Source organism: Bos javanicus, chromosome 17 (genome assembly GCF_032452875.1).
Source record: "Bos javanicus breed banteng chromosome 17, ARS-OSU_banteng_1.0, whole genome shotgun sequence".
Lineage (NCBI taxonomy): Eukaryota > Metazoa > Chordata > Mammalia > Artiodactyla > Bovidae > Bos > Bos javanicus.
The window spans coordinates 59,035,469-59,057,187 of record NC_083884.1 but is presented as its reverse complement, the minus strand read 5'-3'; the positions used below and the strand labels follow the sequence as shown (position 1 = coordinate 59,057,187).

Here is a 21,719-nt window from a genome sequence, read left to right as displayed (position 1 = left end):
ACGTTTTTCTGGAACTCTCTTGCTTTTTCCATGATCCAGCGGATGTTGGCAATTTGATCTCTGATTCCTCTGCCTTTTCTAAAACCAGAGAAGCCCCTAAATACATGTTTGTTTTGCTAGTTTTTCATTCATTTCCTTAAACATTTGTAACTGACAATAAAAGAGTATTCAGTGTTTTGGCAAAAAGTATTAAGGTCACAGAGTAATCTTTATTTTCTCACATTGACTTTTTTAAGACCGTTTTGCACAATTTCCGCTTGCAGGTTCTTACAGTCTACATGACCGTGCAAAGTAAAGACTGTCTGCTTTATCTGTAGCGTCACTGTGATTATCATCATCAGCTCTACCAGGCAGGTCTGGCAGACATGCCAGGATGCCAGCCCAGGTGTCAAGTTCCTTTGACACCTTTCTGACTCTGGACAAGGAGCCTCCTACAAAATCCCAGGCCGGCTCTGGCCAAGGCCGCTCGTCCTGCATCGGCAGGGGTTTCAGGATTCTCTACAGCCTCAGGAAGTTCCCAAGGAAGAGAGCTCGGTTTACACACCAATAAAAATAACTCAGGGGGTGATAAACAGCCCCGTGTCTCCAGGGCAGGCCGCTCTTACGCAACCTGCCTTGATTTCAAAAGCCCCACATGGCACCGGGAGGCAACTCAGACTTGTATGTACACCCTGGCTGACAGCACAGGGAAGGGGCCCCTGTGGCCACAAGATCTGGGGACAAGTGACTTTGGCAGTGACATGGGGGTGGTTCATTCACAACAGAAGGTACACAGAAATAGCACATCGATTGACTGGCTTAAATACTGATATTTCTTTTTACTTTCTATTTTTGGTAAGGTATGTAAGCAGTGGATGGTCTTAGTAGAAAACTCAAAACACACATGGGCCAAAAGGGAAAGAAAAAAAAAAAAAATCAAAACCACTTATGGTCCGGACACCAGAAAGCCCTGATAGAGTTTTCTAGAAGCTATGTACCAAGGGTGTATGGTGTAGAGTTTCAGACCACAGACTCTGGAGCCACTCTGTAAGTCTGTTGCATGGATAGAGGGCTTCCAGTTTTCTTCCCACTGCGAAAGAAAGCAAGAGGAAGCTGCTTGCGGTTAAGTCTTTGGGTACCTCAATTGTTTCTTCAAGATAAATTCTTGGGAGTGCAGCTTCAGTGTCAAAGACGATTCACATTTTGATGGACTTGTTCATCCACTCCCTACCCAGGAAACTGTTTAAAATGGGCTACCTGGGGTCTTCCCTAGTGGTCGAGTGGTAAAGAATCACCCTGCTAAAAGCAGAGGACCTGGGTTCGAGCCTTGGTCTGGGAAGATTCCACATGCTGTGGAGCAACGAAGCCTGAGAGCTGCAATGACTGAGCCTGCCTGACCTAGAGCCTGTGCTTTGCAACGAGAAGCCACGCAATGAAAAGCCCATGCATTGCAGATAGAGAGTAGGCCTCGCTCGCCACAAGGAGAGAAAGCCCACACGCAGCAATGAAGATTCGGTGCAACCAAAAATAAATAAATAAATAAATATGTTAAAATGGCCTAGGACTCCTGCTGCAGTAGGGGTTGGCAGCCGAACCAACCATCAGAGAAGGAAGGCCCCAAAAGGCTGAGTCTCCCATCCACGGCACACAGTAATCATCACCATTGGACTGTCAGCCCCACGAGGACAGGAATGGTGTCTGTCCTGCTCACTGCAGTGTCCCTGCTTTTCCAGTGGCTGGAACAACTCAGAAGAGCCAGAATGTTCTGGAACCAACCGGAGCCCTGAGGACCCCACGTCATTCTGCTAACCATTTTCTTAGAGATACCATGCTGGATTCTTTGCACCATGCAGCCTTTGTTAAATTCTATAATGAATAAAATATTAGCCAACACACTTCAAAAGAAAAGGAGGGCGCCAGAAACCCCCCAGAAGGAGAACTCGGGAACAAAGCAAGCCCGCCGTGAGAGGCAAAAATAAATAAATGCATCATCATTACTGTCGTTTGATTGACATGTCTTGAATCATTTATGGCGAGCTCCGCCTCTTTCTAATAATATGGAAATTGGGAACATGTTGCTTTCCGTCATGATTATGAGTGCGTTTCAGAGCATGTTTGTAGGTGAGGGAGGGACGGATGTAGGTGGTGACACAGCCATTAAGGTGTGTGTAGATTTCAGCGGGCAACCACCGCGGGCTTCCTGCAGCGTGGTGGCCTCTGATGTCAGTGAGTGAAATGTCTCCTGTCCTTGTCAAAATGATCATCCCGTCATCCAGTATTTAACAAGTACACAATATGCACTAGGCCCTGTGCCGAACGCTCAGGACTCTGCAGGATCCTTTCTTCACTTTGCTGGGATGAAATGCTGCACGAACACCTACTCTGTGCTGGATGCCGTGCCAATGGACAGTCAGTGGAAGAGTCTGGAGAGTGACACAGATGCACAAACAAGTAGCCACCTCTCCCACTGATGTAGGGCTTATTCTTCTAAAACCAGGCTTCCTGTGCATTCACTCCTTTGATCCTTCCAGAAGTCCTAGTGGCCACCAGCTTGAGGATTCTTCTAGTCTCAGACTGATCCAGCTTGGGCTCCTGGCTCTGCCACTTACTGGGGAAAGTAACACACCCTTCTTAAGTCTCCTTTTCCTCCTCTGTAAAATGGGGTGCTGCCAGATAAAACATGAGCTCCCTTGTTAGTCTAAGTACATCCCAACCATTTCATGGGATGTGCTTATACTAAAAATACTTACTGTTCCTCTGGAACTCCAAATGAACTGGGTGCTAGCTGTTTTTGTTTTTTGCTAAATCGTGCAGTCCTGGAAGGGAAGACAGTGATAGTGACCAGTGGATGCCTCTCAAGGGCAGTTAACACTCTCAGTTCCTCCCAGATCGGGGGCAGGGGAAGAGGAATATTGTTTCTATAAAGGGATTCTATGCAGAGCACCAGTAGCATCCTGGAACAACTTCTCACTCTCCATTCCCAAACCTTCGCATCAGGCAGACTCCTGGGCCCAGCAAAGCTGTAGGTAGACAATCCAGTTTGCTGTGAAGAATCACAGACTCTGTCAGTTGAAGAGACCCTTAACGATTGCTAAATCCACCTGTCTGGTTTTGCTGAGAGGGTCTGCAGAGGTTGGGTTATTTTCCCAAGGCTGGGGTCACAAACCCCATTGCCAAAGGGGTCAGCCAGGAGAAACAAATGGTATCCAAGATGACGAGGAGTGGTGGGGAATGTGGCAAACTGGAGAGAAGGGGCTCCTCTAACGAGGCAACAGCAACAGCCTGTTTCCCAGAGCCATAAGGGAATGGGTGCTCAGAGTGATGAACGCCTCTAAAATTCTCCTGAGTGCTCGCTTCAGCAGCGCATATACTAAAATTCTCCTGAGGAGCTGGAAATATGCATGTCTGTTTCATGTGAAATCTCTTGGTTTTGAAATGTTGGCACCTATTGGAAATTCTTAAGAACACTGGAAGGGCCAAGGAAAATATGTCAGCAAGCCAAACTGGGCCCTGGGGTCACCACGTGCAATCTCTGGCCTATGGCCCCTTGGGACATGGGAAGCACAGCCAGGCTTCCTGGGCCAAGGTCATTTCTATCACGCCAGCAAAAGGCCACAACTCGAGAGGAGGGAGACAGGAGTGGAAATACTGGAGGAACGGCCAGCAGCTCCTACCCAGAGCCTCCAGTGTGAGTTAGAGTGGGAAATCTCAGGCACCAGTGTTATTTTGTTTTAATTGCGATGGAATTCAAGAACATACAATGAACACTTGTAAAGTGTTCAGTTCAATGGCACTGAGTACATTCAAAAGGTCGTGCAACCAACCTGATCTAGTTTCAAAATGTTTTGGTCACCCCCAAAAGGAAATTCTGCACCTGTTAAGTGGTCACCCCCTCCCCATCCTCCCCTCCCTCCAGCCCTTGGCAACCACTACTCTGCTTTCTAGCTCTATGGATTCACCGATTCTGTGCATTTCAGATGGATGGAATCCTACAACATGGGGCCTCTGGTGACTGGCCCCTTTCGTTTAGCATCATGCCTTCAAAGTTCTTCCAAATTGTAGCATGTATCAGTGCTTCATTCCTTCTTATGGCTGAATAGTATTTCATTGTCTGGATGGACCACATTTTGCTTATCTGCCTATTGATAGCTAAGTGGGTATTTTCACCTTTCAGGTGTGGTGAACAATCTCAAGGCTCACTTTTTGAGGGGAGGTAACCCCACGCTGGTGTTCAGGGACACAGAGCCCCACTGGACCCACTGTGTGCAACAGCACAGTGCCTAGGGCCCACAAAACTGTCTTCATTCCTTTGAAAATCAGAAGCAAAAAACCCTGACTTTCAGAGTTGAAGAAAATGTTTTACTTTTGAATTTGGCCTGGATTATATTTGTCTTTATACCAAAGCAGCCATAAAATATAATTATGGAGGAAGGAACCCACAAAGGCAAAAGTGACTAAGGCACTCAAAAGTGGTCCTGCAGGGACACAGAACAATTAAGGACCTGGAGTTAGAGAAACCGGAGGGGGACTCCTCGTTCTCCTCCGACTCGCCAGCCTTGTGGGTGTGTGCCCAGGGGCCAGGTTCTTTGCCCTGTTCAAATGTGGCATTCCTCACTGCCAAGACAGGGCCTGGCATTCAGTAGGTACTCACTAAGTACTTTTTGAAAGGATTCATTAACCTAACACGAGTCACCGAGTTCTCTGCGCCTTGATTTCCTCATCTGAGACATGAAAAAAATAATCTGGATCTCTGAGGGTGGCTGAGAGGGTGAGAAGGCTGTGCCCGGTGCCAGGAAGGGAGAAGGCCTTAAAGAATCCACTTCCTTCCCTTTGTTTTTTTTGGCAGGGTGGGGGCAGGGTGAAGTTGATAGCCGACTTAAAAGAAACAGTCTCCATCAAACCCAAGGTACATTTGCTCTTGTCTCTCTGAGCAAATATATCAGGTATTTCGACATCTTGGCTGAAGATCCCAGGGTCTTGCGAGCGGGGGTGATTAGCAGGCAAAACCACAAAGAAAACGTCGAGGAAAATGATGCCAGAGAGAAACAAGTACTGACAGGGAAGGGCCAGTGAGGGAGTGAGTGAGTGTGTGTGTGTATGTGTCTGTAAATGCATTGTGTGTCCGCGTGAGAACTGTGTGTGCTTGTGAGTACATATGTGTGCATGTGTACGCGAGAACATGTGTGTACACACATGGTGGGAAGAGGCAGTGGCAGGGAAGGGGAGGGAGGGAGAGAATAGCCCTGTGATCACAGACACGGGAATTCTGCTTTGACTTTAGGTTGAGGCTGCACATTCCTGGGGCAGGCCTCCGGTGGGGTCTGAGAGCGGGAAATGACCATATCTGGTGTTTTGTCTTGATGAGAGGAAATTCTTTGCCCAGGGCAACAGCCCCCCTGGGGTGTGCCCTCCTCTGTGGGTGACTGGGAACTCAAGAGAGCCAGAGCCCAGGATCCTCTTCAAACCCAATTTGCACGAGAAATCAATGTGGTTTTATTTTATTTTTGTTGTTGTTGTTCTTTTTCTTCAGGCCCTGAGATGCCAAGACCCTCAAGTAAATAATAATGATGCTTTTCAGACCAGGATTTCAAACTGCTTAGCTGTGATTAGTCTTCTTTTTAAACACAGAAAAACTGAGGTGATTTGAAGGAATCCACTGACAGGTCAAAGGGAGGCTCAAGGAAGCCTTGGCCCCATGCTGGGCCCCACTTACCTGAGGGCAAGGAGGCCCTGCTGGTTTCTGGACAGAAGTAAATTGAGTCTCTTATTGATGTCTCCAGGGCAAAGCCCTGTAGGCCAAGGAGGCAGGCTGCAAGATCAATTCTGGAAGGCCCTTCTATGGTCAGCTTTGTCCAGAGGCATCCGTGTGTCATGGAGTAAGAGGCAGCTTACTGGTTGGAATAAGGTTTGAGTCCTGTGACAGGAACCTCAGTTTTCTCATCTGTGAAATGGGGATAGTGTCCTTAGGCACAGGGTTCATTAAGGACTAATTAGATGTGGGAGAGTGTAGCGCAGTATATGGTGCAGAACCAAGCAGTGATAATCATAAGAATCATAATACCACCATCGTCATCATCATCTCCCTGTGAAAAGACTACTTCCCTAGCAGTGGAGATCCCAAGAATCTCAAAGATCCGAGGGGGCTAAGAAAACTCACCCCACACTCCTGGACCCTTCGGGCCACTGCTGCTAAGGGAGGAGAGCAATTCCATAGAAACAGCGACAAGATTTCCTGGTAAGCTCACTGTCTCCTAGATTCCTGGGGAGCCTTGGAGATGTGGGCTGAAGAGGTTCTGAGAACCCCTGTATCAAGAATGTCTGACTTCAATATAGAACTTTTAAAAAATTAATTAATTACGGGGTGTTGTTGTTGTTGTTGTTGCCACACCACATGGCTGTGAGATCTTAGTTTCTCAGCCAGGGATCAAACCTGGGCCCTCAGCAGTGAAAGCTCGGAGTCCTAACCACTGGAGGGCCAGGGAATTTCCAAGATGGAACTTTCAAAAATTTACTCTCTAAAGGACCTGGACTAAGACTGTGTGTCTGCAGACCCTGAAACTGATGATCGGCTTGATGGGAGCAGGTATCCTGGAAAGGAACTGAGTTTGGAGGGAAACCCAGAGCTCTACAGACCTGTGTTCCAATCCCCTCTCTGCTAAATCTCAGCTGTGTGGGCCTGAATAAACAACGCTGAGGTAATACACTCTCTTGGGATGACAAATATCAGGCTGCAGGCCTCACAGTAAGAGGCCCCAAATGGCAGCTCTGTTGGTTGGATCAACGCAATCAGTAAATGGACTGGTTTGAGACGATTGAAATGATAATGGTGAGTTGGGGAGCGGGGGTGGGTGGGGGGGATGGGGGGGTGGGGGCGGTGTTTAAGTCCTCAGATGCTTACAAAGAACCACCTATGTGCCAGGTCCTGGGAAATGGGACTGGGCCACTGTCTAGGAGAGGATCCAGGAATGGTGGTAACAAATGTAGTCTGTTCACCATGTCCAAGCCGAGGCTGACATATCCCTCTCCAGTGCTTCCATGGTAAGATGGGCCTCTGGGGAGAGTACACCCAACCCCAGAGTCTTGGAACTGCTGTGGTGGTCCCTGGAGACACGGGGTGACAGGGGACGGCTTTCTGATCCCAGATGAACAAACAAGAATAGAAGAAAAACCTTGCCAAGTTGTCAAGTTGGGAGGGCATCCCTGACAGTTGAACCTAGGCTTGGAAGACTGAGGTGCAGCCTGGTTCCTCGGGAGCCTATCTGAGGTAAGATGACTCGCCCAGCATCATGCCATTGGCACAAGGACCTCTGGGCCATCAGCTACCAGTTAAGAAGTCCCCACGGGCTGTTTCCTGACAGAAATGGGCCTCTCTGCTCTTATGTTCAACCTGCAGCTGCAGAGGCCCACAGGATTGCTTGAGGAAGGTTTCTGAGGAAAAGGAAGGGGGAAAGAAGGGGCTGGTCATTTGGCCTTGGGTCTCTGGGCCCACTAAAGGTTCTCATGGGTTTCTCTCTGATCAGGGATCAGGAAGCAGCCTGGTCCTACAGCTCCCTAGGTGTGGTCCTGGCAGAGAGGAGATGAGTGGGGATGAAGTCAGGACAATGGAGGACAGGGGGTGCGGGCGGCCTCTCCCACCTCTCCCAGTAAGGATGCATCTTCCAACAGGAAGCTGCCCAGGACTCAGTATCTGGCTGGAGCCATGGTCTAACAGCTGTGTGGGCATTATAAATCTCTCTCTTGGAGATGAGGCTCTGAGGCTCTCGATGGATCCTGCTAATGGTAAATCTGTCAGTGCCCACAGCGCGAGACCTGGACTCAGAGCATCAAGGTGAGAATGTCTGCTTCCCTCAAGCCTGTTTATTGCACATGCTGTCTATTTCTCTCCAAACATGGAGGGCTGTCACCTTCTTCATTGAAAGTGTCAAGGGAGTTTTAACTGCAAGGTAGACTGTGCTTCAGGTCCAGCTGAAATGCCTCTGAAGCCAAAGTTTCACCTAAAAACTTTCTGCCAGAAGGGACCCTTCTTCTGCAAGACCCTGGGTGATTTGGATGAGTTTAGGCCAGACAGTGTGTGTCCCTTGGGTATTGTGGAGGTTTGTGTGGTTTTTAATTGTTTGCTTTTTCGGTGCAGCCTAGCTTTAAATCTTCACTTTCAAAAAAAAAAAAAAAAAGTGGTCATTAGCCTTATTTTGATTTAGAGGATGGGAAATCAAAAGTTCAGGCCCCTGATTTATCACCCATAGATGTATGTCTTTGAACAATTCCTTCATCTCTCTTACATTGCTCATTGTAGAAAGACGATAATAAAGTCTTATTGGTTGGGTACGAGGATGAAATGAGATACTCCATCCATCAGAGCTTTAGTTGGAAACATCCAGTGTTACTGCTGATAAATCAACTCCTTGAGAAACAAAAAGCTCTGATTTGTAGCACTTGCCAATTTCCATAGTGTAAACACTCCCATTACTGACACTTGCAAGCTACCAACATGACATTGCTGAATAAAGAGCTGGGAAGAAGAATGAACCACTGGTCCTTCTGTACTGAGCGGAGGCTCCTTAGTGCATCCCTGAAGACAACAGACACAAACTCTGTCTAATTGTATCACGAAATAAATGAGTCCCAAGGATAGGGGGTAGCTTGCAGAATTTCCAGTTGGTGAATTTAGCCTGGAGTTTGTGCAGGCAGAAGTTACATCCTAAATTACCCACAAAGCTACTGTCCAATAATGATGTTGCTACTGTCCCCTCTGGCACAGATACAGTAACACGCCCCATTGTCACTAACAATTCTGGACACTGGCCAATGCCACGAAATCTGCAGCCACTGATAGCCCTGAAAATACCATGGTGCTGTGCTGTGCTTAGTCACTCAGTCATGTCCGACTCTTGCGACCCCACAAACTGCAGCCCACCAGGCTCCTCTGTTCGTGGGATTCTCCCAGCAAGAATACTGGAGTGGGTTGCCATGCCCTCCTCCAGGGGATCTTCCCAACCCAGGGATTAAGCCCAGGTCTCTAACATTGCAGGCAGATACCATCTGAGCCACCAGGGAAACCCTGAAATACCACAGAACTGCCCCTAATGCCATCCTTGCCAGCATGGAGAAGGCCCTGGGAGAGGTGTGGCCCCTGCTTCCTCCCACCATTAGCTTCCATTTAACACAGGAATGTGCATCTGATTGGTAGAGTCAAGTCGTATGTCTCTGCATAGCTGCAAGGGAAGCTGGGAAAGTGAGTTTATTAGTTTCTTGTGGCTGCTCTAACAAATAACCAGCAATCAGGTGGTTTGAAACCACAGAAGTTTGTTCTCTCACAGTTCTACGGACCTGAAGTCCAAATTCCAGGTGTTTGCACGGCTTCCCTTCCTCTGGAGTTTCTAGGAGAGAATTCTTTCCTGCCACTTCTAACTTCTGGTGGCTGTTATCATTCCTTGTGGCTACATCACTCCAGTCTCTGCTTCTGTCTTCACATGGCCTTTTCCACTATTCTGTGTCTCCCCTCTGTGTGTCTCTTTATAAGGATATCTGCCATTGGATTTAGGGCCCATTTGGATAATCCAGGAAGACATCATCTCAAGATCCTTAACTTAAGTGCTTCTGAAAAGACCCTTTTATCAAATCAGATCAGATTCACAGATTCTGGAGGTTTAGGGTGTGGACATATCTTTGGGTATCACTATTCAACCCACTTGCAGTGAGTATCTGTGTTTTTCAGGTTCTCTGGCAAACAGTGAGCCCTACCTCATTAGATGGGAGATTCTTGAATTATAAAATGGGGATTCACAGGCTGGGCAGTCAGAAAAACATCCAATGTCTTCTAGAACAGGGGTCACGGCATTTTTTCAGTAAAGAGTCAGAGGGTAAATATTTTCAGCCTTGAGGGTCATATGGTTAACTACTCAACTCTGTCCTTGTGGCATGGAAACAGCCACAGACATTCTGTAAACAAATGGAGGTGGCTGTGTTCCAATAAAACTTTATTTACAAAAACAAGTGTCTGTTTCAATTTGGCCCAAGGGCTATAGATTGCTGACCCCTGTTCTAGAACATGAAGGAGTGCTTAGGAAGTATTGACTGAGTCTTCAATCCTCAGCATGTTTGAAATGTATTGAACATGGAGGACAGAACCAGGACAGAAATTAATAAACAACTAAAATGTATCACTAATGCTCTGTGACCCACACTTTTGAATATGCAAGGGTGAAGAGCTGTAGTATCTAACTGAAAAAAAAAAATCCAGTTTTACCTGTTTTAGAGCCTAGTACTAAATAGGGGCCACATTTTGATTCTGGTTTCATACCTAGTGACAGCATCCTGACCCAACCAGAGACCAGGGAGGAGTGTGGAGGATTTACACAAATGAACTCCATCAGAGGAGCACTGGGGGCAGGAGTCCAGCACTTCCTGCTGGCAACAGAGAAGAGCCACAAATGCCTCCACGAAGGGTGAATCACATGAAATCCAGATTTCTACCTTTAAGATGGTAAAAACAGCACAGAAAACAGTGTCTGAAGGGCAAAAGGGCAAGGTTGGTGCTTATAGTAAAAAGACAAAACAAAACAGTTTGGCTTTGAAGGCCAACAGACCCAGGTCCTTATCTCAGCTCCTCAGTCACCCAGTACAGCCCCTGAGTAGGTCTCTTTACCTCTCCAAGCCTTGATTTCCTCATCTGTAAGATGGGAAGAGTTAGATCCATCCCACCCAATGGTTAAAAGGATTGAAGGGGACAATTTTCATAAAATACTGTAGCACCCAATGAACGCTCAGTAACTAACACTAGGCAAATTCCTGACAAGTCTGGAAATTAGAAGTGGATTTTCGAAGTCTGCACACCAGAACATATATGGTGAAGAAAGCATACTCCTTCAAAGGAGGCCCCCGGGAAGCCCGACCCTTGGCCGGCTGGCCTGCCCGTGGAATAGCAGCCCTGGCAGGGTACTTTGGGAACTGGCTGCTGATGAGCCTTCGGCGCCTCAACAATTTGTCCTGACTTTCCTCAGCGGCCAGCAGGTCCTCAGTCTTGGAGAGTGGACTGCTTTCTGGATGGAGCCCAAGGTTAAATGGAGCCAGGTCTGATGAACAAGGTAGGAAGGAGATGAAGCTGGCTGGGATCACTTTGGATGAGAAAATATCTTGATTGCAAAATAATGAGCAGGGGTGACTTGGAGCCTTTCTCTGAAGGAAATCCCCAGAGAGGAGTTCCAAAAGGGTTTTAAGCATTGGGAGCTTTCCTGGAATAAGTGAGTAAGTCCCTGGAGGGGTGGCTATGGCAGGGGAAACACTTGTTTGGAAGGGCTAGTACTGGGGTATTGGCGGGGGAGGGGTGTCTCTGTATGTTACAGTTGTATCTTGTAAGATTCATTCATTCAACATTTGATAAGCAGTAGGGGCTCCCCTCGTGGCTCAGATGGTAAAGAATCTGCCTGCAATGCAGGAGACCCTGGTTTGATCCCTGGATCAGGAAGATCCCCTGGAGAAGGGAATGGCAACCCACTCCAGTATTCTTGCCTGGAAAACCCCATGGACAGAGGAGCCTGACGGGCTACCACAGGATGTGACTGAGTCACTAACACACTCTAAGGCTAAGGCCCTGTCCTAGGCACTGGGTGTGGTGATGATATGCTTTCCTCCTTACTCTCAGATTACAGCCACAAACAGACATTATCGCAACTTTTGTGCTATGCTTAGTTGCTCAGCCATGTCTGACTCTTTGCGACTTCATGGACTGTAGCCTGCCAGGCTTCTCTGTCCATGGGCATTCTCCAGGCAATGTCACTGTGATCTTTGCAAATGGTCCCTCTGGAGTTGTGCAGTGCACAACCTGTAGAAAGGTACATGGCAGCCTTACTTGAATGGGAGAAAAAAACAAGGGTGTGAGTTATACGTGTAGGCTCAGGGAGACACTTGGTCTGGATCACTGAGGATGTGAAGGCGTTTTCAAGGGAAAAGGGGTGGGGAAAGGGAAAATCAGACTCAGGGACATTATGTACTAAAGCTCCAGGGGGAGGGCAAGGTGGGTTCTGAGAACACTGAGACATCTGCTAGATTTGGGGAGGAGGCAGGCCAGCAGGCTGGGGGCAAGGAGGTTGAGGGGACTGACTTCCTGCACATGAGTCAAGATCCCCCAGGAGCTTCTGGGGGAGTCAGAGAGGCTCTTGAATGTCAGACATTCCATTCCTCTGAGTTGGCCTCTGCTGGAGGGAAAGATGCAAGGAAGCACACTGGCCTTCTTAAGTGTGGCACAGATCAGGTCTGGATACCAGCTCTGTGTGTTCTCCAGTCAGTCACTTAACCTCTCTGAGCAGGAGTTTCCTAATCTGCAAAATGGAGGTCACAGTAATGCTGGGGGTTGGGAAATTTGGCAAGATTCAAAGTCAGCGATGCAACAGGTGCTGTAAACGTTCTTTCCTTTCCTTTCCAAGTTGTGGTCTCAGTCAACCTTTGTTTAGGGACGGAAACCGATACTTAGGGTGCTGACAGCACCAGCCCTCTGTAGGCTGAGCAGGTAGGAGACAATTCTCTTTCAGAAAGTCTCCCTAGATAGTTGGCACAAGTCTCCACATTTCCTTCATTAACATGAGCATTAGAGAGCACTTTCTCTGTGTTAGGCAGGCCCTTGCTCCTCTGTGATTTTTTTTTTTTTTAATGCAAATCTGCCCCTTTGAGTCCCCAGTACCTGAGGGTAAGTGACTTTTATCAGTGTTCCATCTACCCTAGAGTAGAAGGGTGGGGCCCAGAGAAATGAGGATTGCACATCTGAAATGGAGAAGGTGGGGGTTGCTTCCCCCATCCCCACCCCAGAGATAGCAAGGAAGCTCCTGGGATTGGAATACGGAAGGAAGAGGGGAAAGAGCTCTGAGGGCATATTAAATGCCTCCTCTATCCCCACCCTCTCTCTGCATGGTACTGTGTAGGGTGACTTGTGTGGAGTTACACAGACACTCTGCATACCCTGGGTGAGCTGTGTGCTGGGCTAGGATTGTAAACACCAGAGAGCCCTCAGGGACTTACTGTCTGGATGGGAAAACATCATCAACAATTAAGTAAGGCATGGAGGCCAAGGTGATGTTGCAACGGTAACTGTGATGGCTAGGGCTTTCCAGCTGCTGCTGCTGCTGCTGCTGCTAAGTCGCTTCAGTTGTGTCCGACTCTGTGCGACCCCATAGACGGCAGCCCACCAGGCTCCCTCATCCCTGGGATTCTCAAGGCAGGAGTACTGGAGTGGGTTGCCATTGCCTTCTCCGTGGGCTTCCCAGGTGACTCAGTGGTAAAGAATTTGCCTCCCAATGCCAGAGACATGGGTTTGATCCCTGGGTTGGGAAGATTCTTTAGAGGAGGAAATGGTAACCAACTCCAGTATTCTTGCCTGGGAAATCCCATGGAGAGAGGAGCTTGGCAGGCTACAGTTGCAGAGGGGGACACAACTTAGCAACTAAACAACAATATATTGTGATGGCTACCTGTTACTGAGCATTTACTGAGCCTGGCCCTATGCTAAGAACCTTGTTACTTATTATCTCCACCTTGAGGTGGCTATTAGTAACCACTTTTTGCAGATGAGGAAACTGAGTCTCCCAAGGTCAGAAAGCTGGCAGGTGGCAAAGACTAAAAAAACCTAAGTTCTCCCCTGCTGTGTTATTTGGCCTGAACTGGAAAATCAGCCCACCTGTGTGAGTTCATGTAGGGATTTCCCTCTGTTACCTTTCACTGCCTTTCATTGTAACATTTTGGAAATAGAACCCTATTTTGTTTTGAGAGCGTTTATTGTCTCATTCTGAAGACTGCATCAGAAACCCTCAGGGGTCCCCTCTTAACCACAGGATTCTTCCAAAGACACCCTCCCCACTGCACTGTCTCCCCTTCTTTGTGTGGGTGGGTCTACCATGGGGAAGAGAAAATTTGAAATCAGAAATACTGCAACATAAAAGTATGTATGAAATAAAGCCTCCCGTTAGGTGCAAAACGTAGAAACATGCAAATTTCTGCAGTCAAAAGAAAAAGACATCAGTAATTGCATCATTTCAAAACCGAGTGGCTCGAGTGAAATTTAAACAGTGGCGCACAGTTGCCATGTGTTAGAGACGTTTTAATGGATATAAACAGACAGGCTTACCACCCCTTTCAGGGCTATGCTTGGATTAGTTGAGGTTTTTATTATGTAAAGATCTTCAAGAATACATTCCTTTTAAATCTGTGACCTCCCTCATGACTATTGTGTTTGTGTATAAAAATATGTAACCCATATAAATTATGGGTCCCCATATGGCTCCTTCTATGACTTAGTTGTATGTGAAGAACTACCGTCTAGCTATCAAACAATAATCAAATCCTTACTGTATGGAGTCCAAACCCCATGGCAACACTGAATACAAGCTGTCCCATCCTTCCCCTATTCTTGCATCTCCCATTCCAAACTCCTAAACTCCCAGACAGCATGTCCTTTCTCATTGTCCCAGCTCTTAGATATGTAAATGAAATTAGTTTCTCTACCAAGTCCTCTCCACCTTCCTCTTTTGTCCCTTGTCTGCATTGAATGGAGGTTCTTCTGAGTCTCCAGGCTCAGGTCTAAGAACTGGGCTGACAAACACTCTTAGGGGAAAGAGGGAAGGAGGTGGAAATACCAGTGCTGGTAGGTTGTAGATTCTAGTAATGATTACCCCTCAGTCTTATCTCTGCACTCTCCCCCCCGCCTCACCATACCTTGCTGATTCCTGGGTAGGGGTAATCCCCCAAATACACCCACTGCCCATCTTAGGCTGCCCCCTCTGTCTGACTTGCCCATCCGCTCCATCTTCAGGAGTCCACTCTTGCACGGTTTCTTCTGTTACCCATCCCCAGCACCCCTTACTGCCCTCCACCCCAGGCACACTCAGCCCCTCTTTCCTCTGGATTTCACCCTTGACACACCTACATTCTTGACAACCACCTGCAATGGTTTGTTTACAGGTCAGTTTTATCTCTAGGTGGTGACCTCCCAGAGAGCAAGGACTAACTCATTTTAATGCCTCCATCCTCAGCACTGAGCCCTGCAGACATAGTAGGTGCTCCACAGATGTTGTTGCTGTTGTTTAGTTCCTAAGTCGTGTCCGACTCTTTGCAACCCCATGGACTACAGCACGCCAGGCTCTTCTGTCCTCTACCACTCCCCAGAGTCTGCTCAAATTCACATCTATTGAGTCAGTGATGCTATCTAACCATCTCATCCTCTGTCACCTTCTTCTCCTTTTGCCTTCAGTCTTTCCTATCATCAGGGTCCTTTCCAATGAGTTGGCTCTTCCCATTAGGTGGCCAAAGTATTCGAGCTTCAGTGTCAGTCCTTCCAATGAATATTTGGGGTTGATCTCCTTTAGGATTGACTGGTTTGATCTTGTAGTCCAAGGGACTCTCAACAGTCTTCTCCAGCACCACAGTTTGAAAGCATCAATTCTTTGGCACTCAGCCTTCTTTATGGTCCAATTCTCATATCTATATGTGACTACAGGAAAACCATAGCTTTGACTATATGGACTTTTGTCAGCAAAGTGCTGTCTTTGCTTTTTAATACACTGTCTAGGTTTGTCATAGCTTTTCTTCAAAGGAGCAAGTCTGTTAATTTCATGGCTTCAGTCAGCATCCGCAGTGATTTTGGAGTCCAAGAAAATAAAATCTGTCTCTGTTTCCACATTTCCCCCTTCTACTTGCCATGAAGTGATGGAACTGGATGCCACGTTCTTAGTTTTTTGAATGTTTCAAGCCAGCCTTTTCACTCTCTTCAGCCTCATCAAGAGGCTCTTTAGTTTCTCTTCACTTTCTGCCATTAGAGTAATATCATCTACATATCTGAGGTTGTTGATATTTCTCCCAGCAATCTTGAGTCCAGCCTGTGATTCATCCAGCCCAGTATTTTGCATGATGTACTCTGAATAGAAGTTAAATAAGCAGGGTGACAATATACAGCCTTGACTACTCCTTTCCCAATTTTGAACCAGTTCATTGTTTCATGTAAGTTTCTAACTGTTGCTTCTTGACCTGTATACAGGAGATACAGGAGACAGGTGAGGAGGTGTGGTACTCCCATCACTTTAAGAATTTTCCGCAGTTTGTTGTAATACACAGTCAAGGCTTTAGCGTAGTCAATGAAGGAGATGTTTTTCTGGAATTCACTTGTTTTCTCCGTGATCCAACAAATGTTTACAATTTGACCTCTGGTTCTTCTACCTTTTCTAAAGCTGGCTTGCACATCTGGAAGTTCTCAATTTACATACTGCTGAAGCATAACCAAAGGATTTTGAGCATATCCTTGTTAGCATATGAAATGAGCACAATTACATGGTAGTTTGAACATTCTTTGGCATTGCCCTTCTTTGGGACTGAAATGAAAACTGACCTTTTCCAGTCCTGCAGCCACTGCTGAGTTTTCTAAATTTGCTGACATATTGAGTGCAGCACTTTAACAGTATCATCTTTTAGGATTTAAAATAGCTCAGCTAGAATTCTGTCACCTCCTCTAACTTTGGTCATGGTGATGCTACCTAAGGCACATTTGACTTCACACTCCAGTATGTCTGGCTCAAGGTGAGTGACCACATCATTGTGGTTATCTGGTTATTAAGACCTTTCTTATATGGTTCTTCTGTGTATCTTGCTACCTCTTCTTAATGTGCTCATCCTTGCATGAAATGTTCTGTTGATATCTCCAATTTGGTTGAAGAGATCTCCAGTCTTTCCCATTCTGTTGTTTTCCTCTTTGCATTGCTCATTGAAGAAGTCCTTCTTATCTCTTCTTTCTATTCTCTGGAATTCTTCATTCAGTTGAGTATATCTTTCCCTTTCTCTTTTGCCTTTTGCTTCTTTTCTTCCCTCAGCTATTTGTAAAGCCTCATAGACAACCACTTTGCCTTCCTGCATCTCTTTTTCTTGGGGATGGTTTTGGTTACTGCCTCCTGTACAATGTTGTGAACCTCTGTCTGTAGTTCTTCAGGCAATCTGTCTACCAGATCTAATCCCTTGAATCTATTCATCACCTCTACTGTATAATCAAAAGGGATTTGATTTAGGTCATACGTGAATGACCTAGTGGTTTTCCCTACTTTCTTCAATTTATACCTGAATTTTGTAATATAATATATTTATAATCTGAGCCACAATCAGCTCACAGTCTTGTTTTTGCTGACTGTATAGAGCTTCTCCATCTTTGACTGCAAAGAACACAAATCTGATTTTGGTACTGACCATCTGGTAATGGCCATGTGCAGAGTTATCTCTTGGGTTGTTGCAAAGAGGTGTTTGCTATGACCAGTGTGTTCTCTTAACAAAACTCTGTTAGCCTTTGCCCTGCTTCATTTTGTACTCCAAGGCCAAACTTGCCTGTTATTCTAGGCATCTCAACTTCCTACTTTTGCATTCCAATCCCCTGTGATGAAAAGAACATCTTTTTTATTTTTTGGTGTTATTGGTCTTCATAGAACTAATCAACTTCAGGTACTTTGGCATCAGTGGTTGGGGCTTTGACTTGGATTACTGTGATGTTGAATGGTTTGCCTCAGAAATGAACTGAGGATCATTTTGTCATTTATGAGACTGCACCCAAGTATTGCATTCTGGACTCTTCTGTTGACTGTGAGGGCTATGCCATTTCTTCTAAGGGATTGTTACCCCTGCTGCTGCTGTTGCTGCTAACTCGCCTCAGTCGTGTCCAACTCTGTCCGACCCCATAGACAGCAGCCCACCAGGTTCCCCCGTCCCTGGGATTCTCCAGGCAAGAACACTGGAGTGGGTTGCCATTTCCTTCTCCTAGTAGTAGATATAATGGTTATCTGAAATTCACTCCACAGATATCACAATATAACAGAAAGGCTTTCGGCATTCCAGACTTGAAAAGGAAAGTGAAAAGGAAACGTTCCGAGCATAGCGGCTGATATTCCTCTGGGAAAGGCGCAGCACAGGCTGACCGCCCAGTTCCTCACTGGTGCTCTCTTGTACATTCTGGGTGAGTAAGCAGCACCCTTGGTGTGCTCCGTCCCCAAAGACAGCTGAGCAAACAGCTTGCTCTTTTGCAGTTGGCGGTGCCCCTGCTCACATCCAAAGGCAGGGTCATCTCCCCTCTGCTTCAGTCAGGGCTGGCCTCAGGATAGAATGCAGCAGAAGTGAGGTAGGTCAACATCCAGACCTCAGCCCTATGAAGTCTTTCAGCTTCACTGTTCACCACATCAAGAAGCTCAGGCTATCCAGCTGGAAAGGCCACACAGAGGAAAACCAAGCACCCCGGCAGACAGCCAACACCACTACCAGACAGGGGAGGGAGGGCATCTTGGATCTTTTAGACCCAGCCATGCTCCCAGGAGAGTGTAGCCACATAAGTTGAAGAACTGCCCAGCAGGACCCCTCCTGAATTCCTGACCCACAGAATCAGGAGCAACAAAACAGCCGTGTTAACATTTAAAGCATCTGTGTCTCGGGATGGTTTGTTATACAGCAGTAGATAACTTACACATTAATATTTTTCTGAATGGGCAAAAAAATTGGTGGTATGGGTTTCTGTGACTTTTGAGTTGGGAGCTAGAGAGGGTATGACTAGAATTCTAGCTTTGCTATCTGTATGTGCTTGTTTGCTTGCTTTTTAGCTTTAAAATATGGAAGGGTCCCTTAACCCAGTGATCACAATCAGCATCACCAGAATGGGGCAAATTGATAAAGATGCATTGGGAAGAATGCAAGACATTTCTATGATCATCCAGCCAAAAGTGTAACACCTGAAAATAATCACAAAGAAATATCTGACAAACCAAACTGAGGGGGCATTCTATAACATAACTGACCACTTCTCTTAAAAATTATCAATGTCTTGGGACTTCCCTGGTGGTCCAGTGGCCAAGACTCCATCCTCCCAATGCAGAGGACCTGGGGTTGATCCCTGATCAGGGAACTAGGGCTTCTGTGGTGGCTCAAATGGTAAAGAATCTGCCTGCAGTGCAGGAGACCCTGGTTTGATCCCTGGGTTGGGAATATCCTCTGGAGAAGGGAATGGCAACCCACTCCAGTATTCTTGCCTGGAGAATCCCAAGGACAGAGGAGCCTGCCAGGCTACAGTGCAGGGAGTTGCAAAGAGCTGGACACAACTGAACAGTAACGCTTTCAGTTTCTTTCAGGGAACCAGATCCCACATGCTGCAATTTAAAATTCCAGATGCCGCAACTAAGACCCATCGCAGCCAAATAAATAAATATTACAAGAAAATCATCAATGCCTTGAAAGAACAAAGAAAGACCGAGGAACACTTCCAGATTAAAAGAGGCTGAGCGATACGAACTGAATGCCACGTGGGGTCCAGGGTTTCCTTGTGTTATAAAGGACACTGCTGGGACAAATGGCAAGATCCATGTAAAACAGACAAGAATGCTGTTTTGGTGTTCATTCCCTGATTTTGGTCATCATATTGGAAGATATCATATTGTAAGAGAATGTCATCTGCTTTTAGGCAATACACGCTAAAGTATTCAGAGGTAAAAGCAGTATTATGTCTGCAGCTTACTGTGAAACAGTTCTAAAAAAAAAATCTTCCTCTTCTATGTATATCTATCTAGAGAGAAATGGAAAAGAATATGGCAAATGTGATAAAGTGTTTACATTTGGGGAATCCAGGTGAAGGGTGTGTGGGAATTCTTTGTACTGTCCCTGCAGCTTTTTTGTAAGTCTGAAATTGTATTTAGATAAAAAGTAATGAAAAAGAAAGAAGTAGATTGCAGTGGGTGCATGGTTGCCCCCCAAAAGAGGAAAAACTGACCTGCAGTAGGGGCGGGACTGTCCCTGGAAACGCCTGCCTCAGCTGACTCAGGCCCCGTTCCCGTCTCCCTCTGGTGGCTCGCAGGCCTGCCCTGCCCCACAGCCACAGCTAAACTCACCGTCTACCTCACTCACGCCCGGGCTTCTCTGAAGGCCAGGCTGGGTGTGGACAGGTCACGGGCCCTAAGAGGGCAGTCACAGAGAGTTTTCCCTGGGAACCCTTGGCTGTGGAGACACAGCTCCACCCTCCTTGCACATCTGGGTTTGGGGGACTCTATTCAGAGCCACAGAGCAGAGGACCATGGAGGTGAGGGGTCTACAGAGGCCCCCCATCTGTCAGTAAGCATTGTGAAGAGTACATACCTCGGGCGGTCTCGCTGTTTCACCTGCCTGGGCTGGGCAGGGCTGAGAGGAGAGGGTCTTTATGGCCCAGAGGAAGGGCAATGTGGGCGGTGTTCACAGGATCTGGGCCGACCAAGCCTCCCAGGCTGAGTAGTGCCAACCGGGCATGTTTCTGGGCAGAGTTTCCTTCCGGAGGGGAGCTGGCTGGGCAGGAAAGAGCCAGGAGTTTGGGATCCAAGAGAGCCAAGAGGGCAGACTCTGACTCGCCCCTTCCTGGCTGGGTGACGCTGGCCCAGAGAAGTCTCCTGGCGCTGCGTGAGGGCCCTCATCTGCAAGGGAAATAATCAAACATACCCTGAGATGTGAATCAAGTGGTAAGACAGTGTCCAGCACAAAGGAGGGTCCATGCTTCGATTCTATTCACGTTTAAGGAGCATGGGCTCACAGCCAGGCACAGCAGGGATGTCCTGTGTGCCCCCCAGACCCCTGAGAGTGGACTCAAGGCCTTCCCCTCTTGCTTCTTCATCCTGATCTTCCCCCTCTTCTGTGCCAACATCACCACCAAAGCCCAGGTGCTAGAGCATTTGGGTTCAAATGTGAGCCTTGCCTTGGGGTGACTGAGGTTAAGTTACCTAACCTGTGTGTGCCTCGGTTTCCCTACCTGGTATAGTAATAGCATCCACCCCCTAGATTGTTCTGGAGATCAACTAAATTCATCCTTGCAAATAATAGTGAATGCTTGCATAGTGGTTACTATATGCCAGGCACAGATCTTCACTTTTAATTGGTGTCACCCCCATTTTACAGATGACAAAGCTGAGGCACTGAGAGACTACATAATTTGTCCATGGTCACACAGAGAATGAAAGGCAGAGCTGAAATCTGTGTCCCTAACCCCTGCTGTCTCCTGACGTGGGCATACAGTAAGTGCTCAATTCATGTCTGCTGTTACTGAGGCTCAGAGCCAGGGCCAGCTTCACAGGTGCACCACCTGCACAGTTCCACAGGGCCTGGCACTTAGAAGGGCTGCTGCTGCTAAGTCGCTTCAGTCGTGTCCGACTCTGTGTGACCCCACCAGGCTCCCCGTCCCTGGGATTCTCCAGGCAAGAACACTGGAGTGGGTTGCCATTTCCTTCTCCAATGCATGAAAGTGAAAAGTGAAAGTGAAGTTGCTCAGTCGTGTCCGACTCTTGGTGACCCCATGGACTGCAGCCTACCAGGCTCCTCCGTCCATGGGATTTTCCAGGCAAGAGTACTGGAGTGGGGTGCCATCACCTTCTCCGACTTAGAAGGGCAATACTTGTTAATGCCCTGTCACTGTCTTGAAGTTCTCAATAATGTTAACAGGAGTGCCCACATCTTCATTTTGCACTGGGCCCCGAAGATTCCATAGCCGGTCTTGCTTAGAATCTGACAGGACATGACCACCTCTTCCTCCTTCTTCGTCCCCCACCTAGACTGTGAGCCCCTTGGGCTCTGAGATACAGCTACTTATCTCTCCATCCACCTTATTCCTTGTCCGGCAGGTAACAGGTTCTCTTGTTCTAGCCAAGAGGGACAGAAGTGGCTAGAGTCATAGCTGTTGCCCCCACCCGTACTTCCTCTCAACATCCTCAAGAAGAGTTTCCAGTCCCAGG

At 47.2% G+C, this 21,719-nt stretch overlaps 2 long non-coding RNA genes across 2 annotated transcripts in view; one reads left to right on the top strand and one right to left on the bottom strand.

The window, feature by feature from the left end:
* The window catches only part of LOC133228875 (uncharacterized), a 93,988-nt gene that overhangs the window by 69,640 nt on the left and 2,629 nt on the right, over nucleotides 1-21,719 (bottom strand). The window contains exon 2 of the long non-coding RNA XR_009730394.1: nucleotides 20,104-20,411. This is a non-coding gene — a long non-coding RNA (uncharacterized LOC133228875). The remainder of the gene's footprint in view (nucleotides 1-20,103; nucleotides 20,412-21,719) is intronic.
* LOC133228877 (uncharacterized) lies at nucleotides 10,180-20,109 on the top strand. Its single transcript, XR_009730396.1, has 3 exons — nucleotides 10,180-11,063; nucleotides 17,793-17,947; nucleotides 19,097-20,109. It is a non-coding gene; the product is annotated as an uncharacterized LOC133228877 (long non-coding RNA).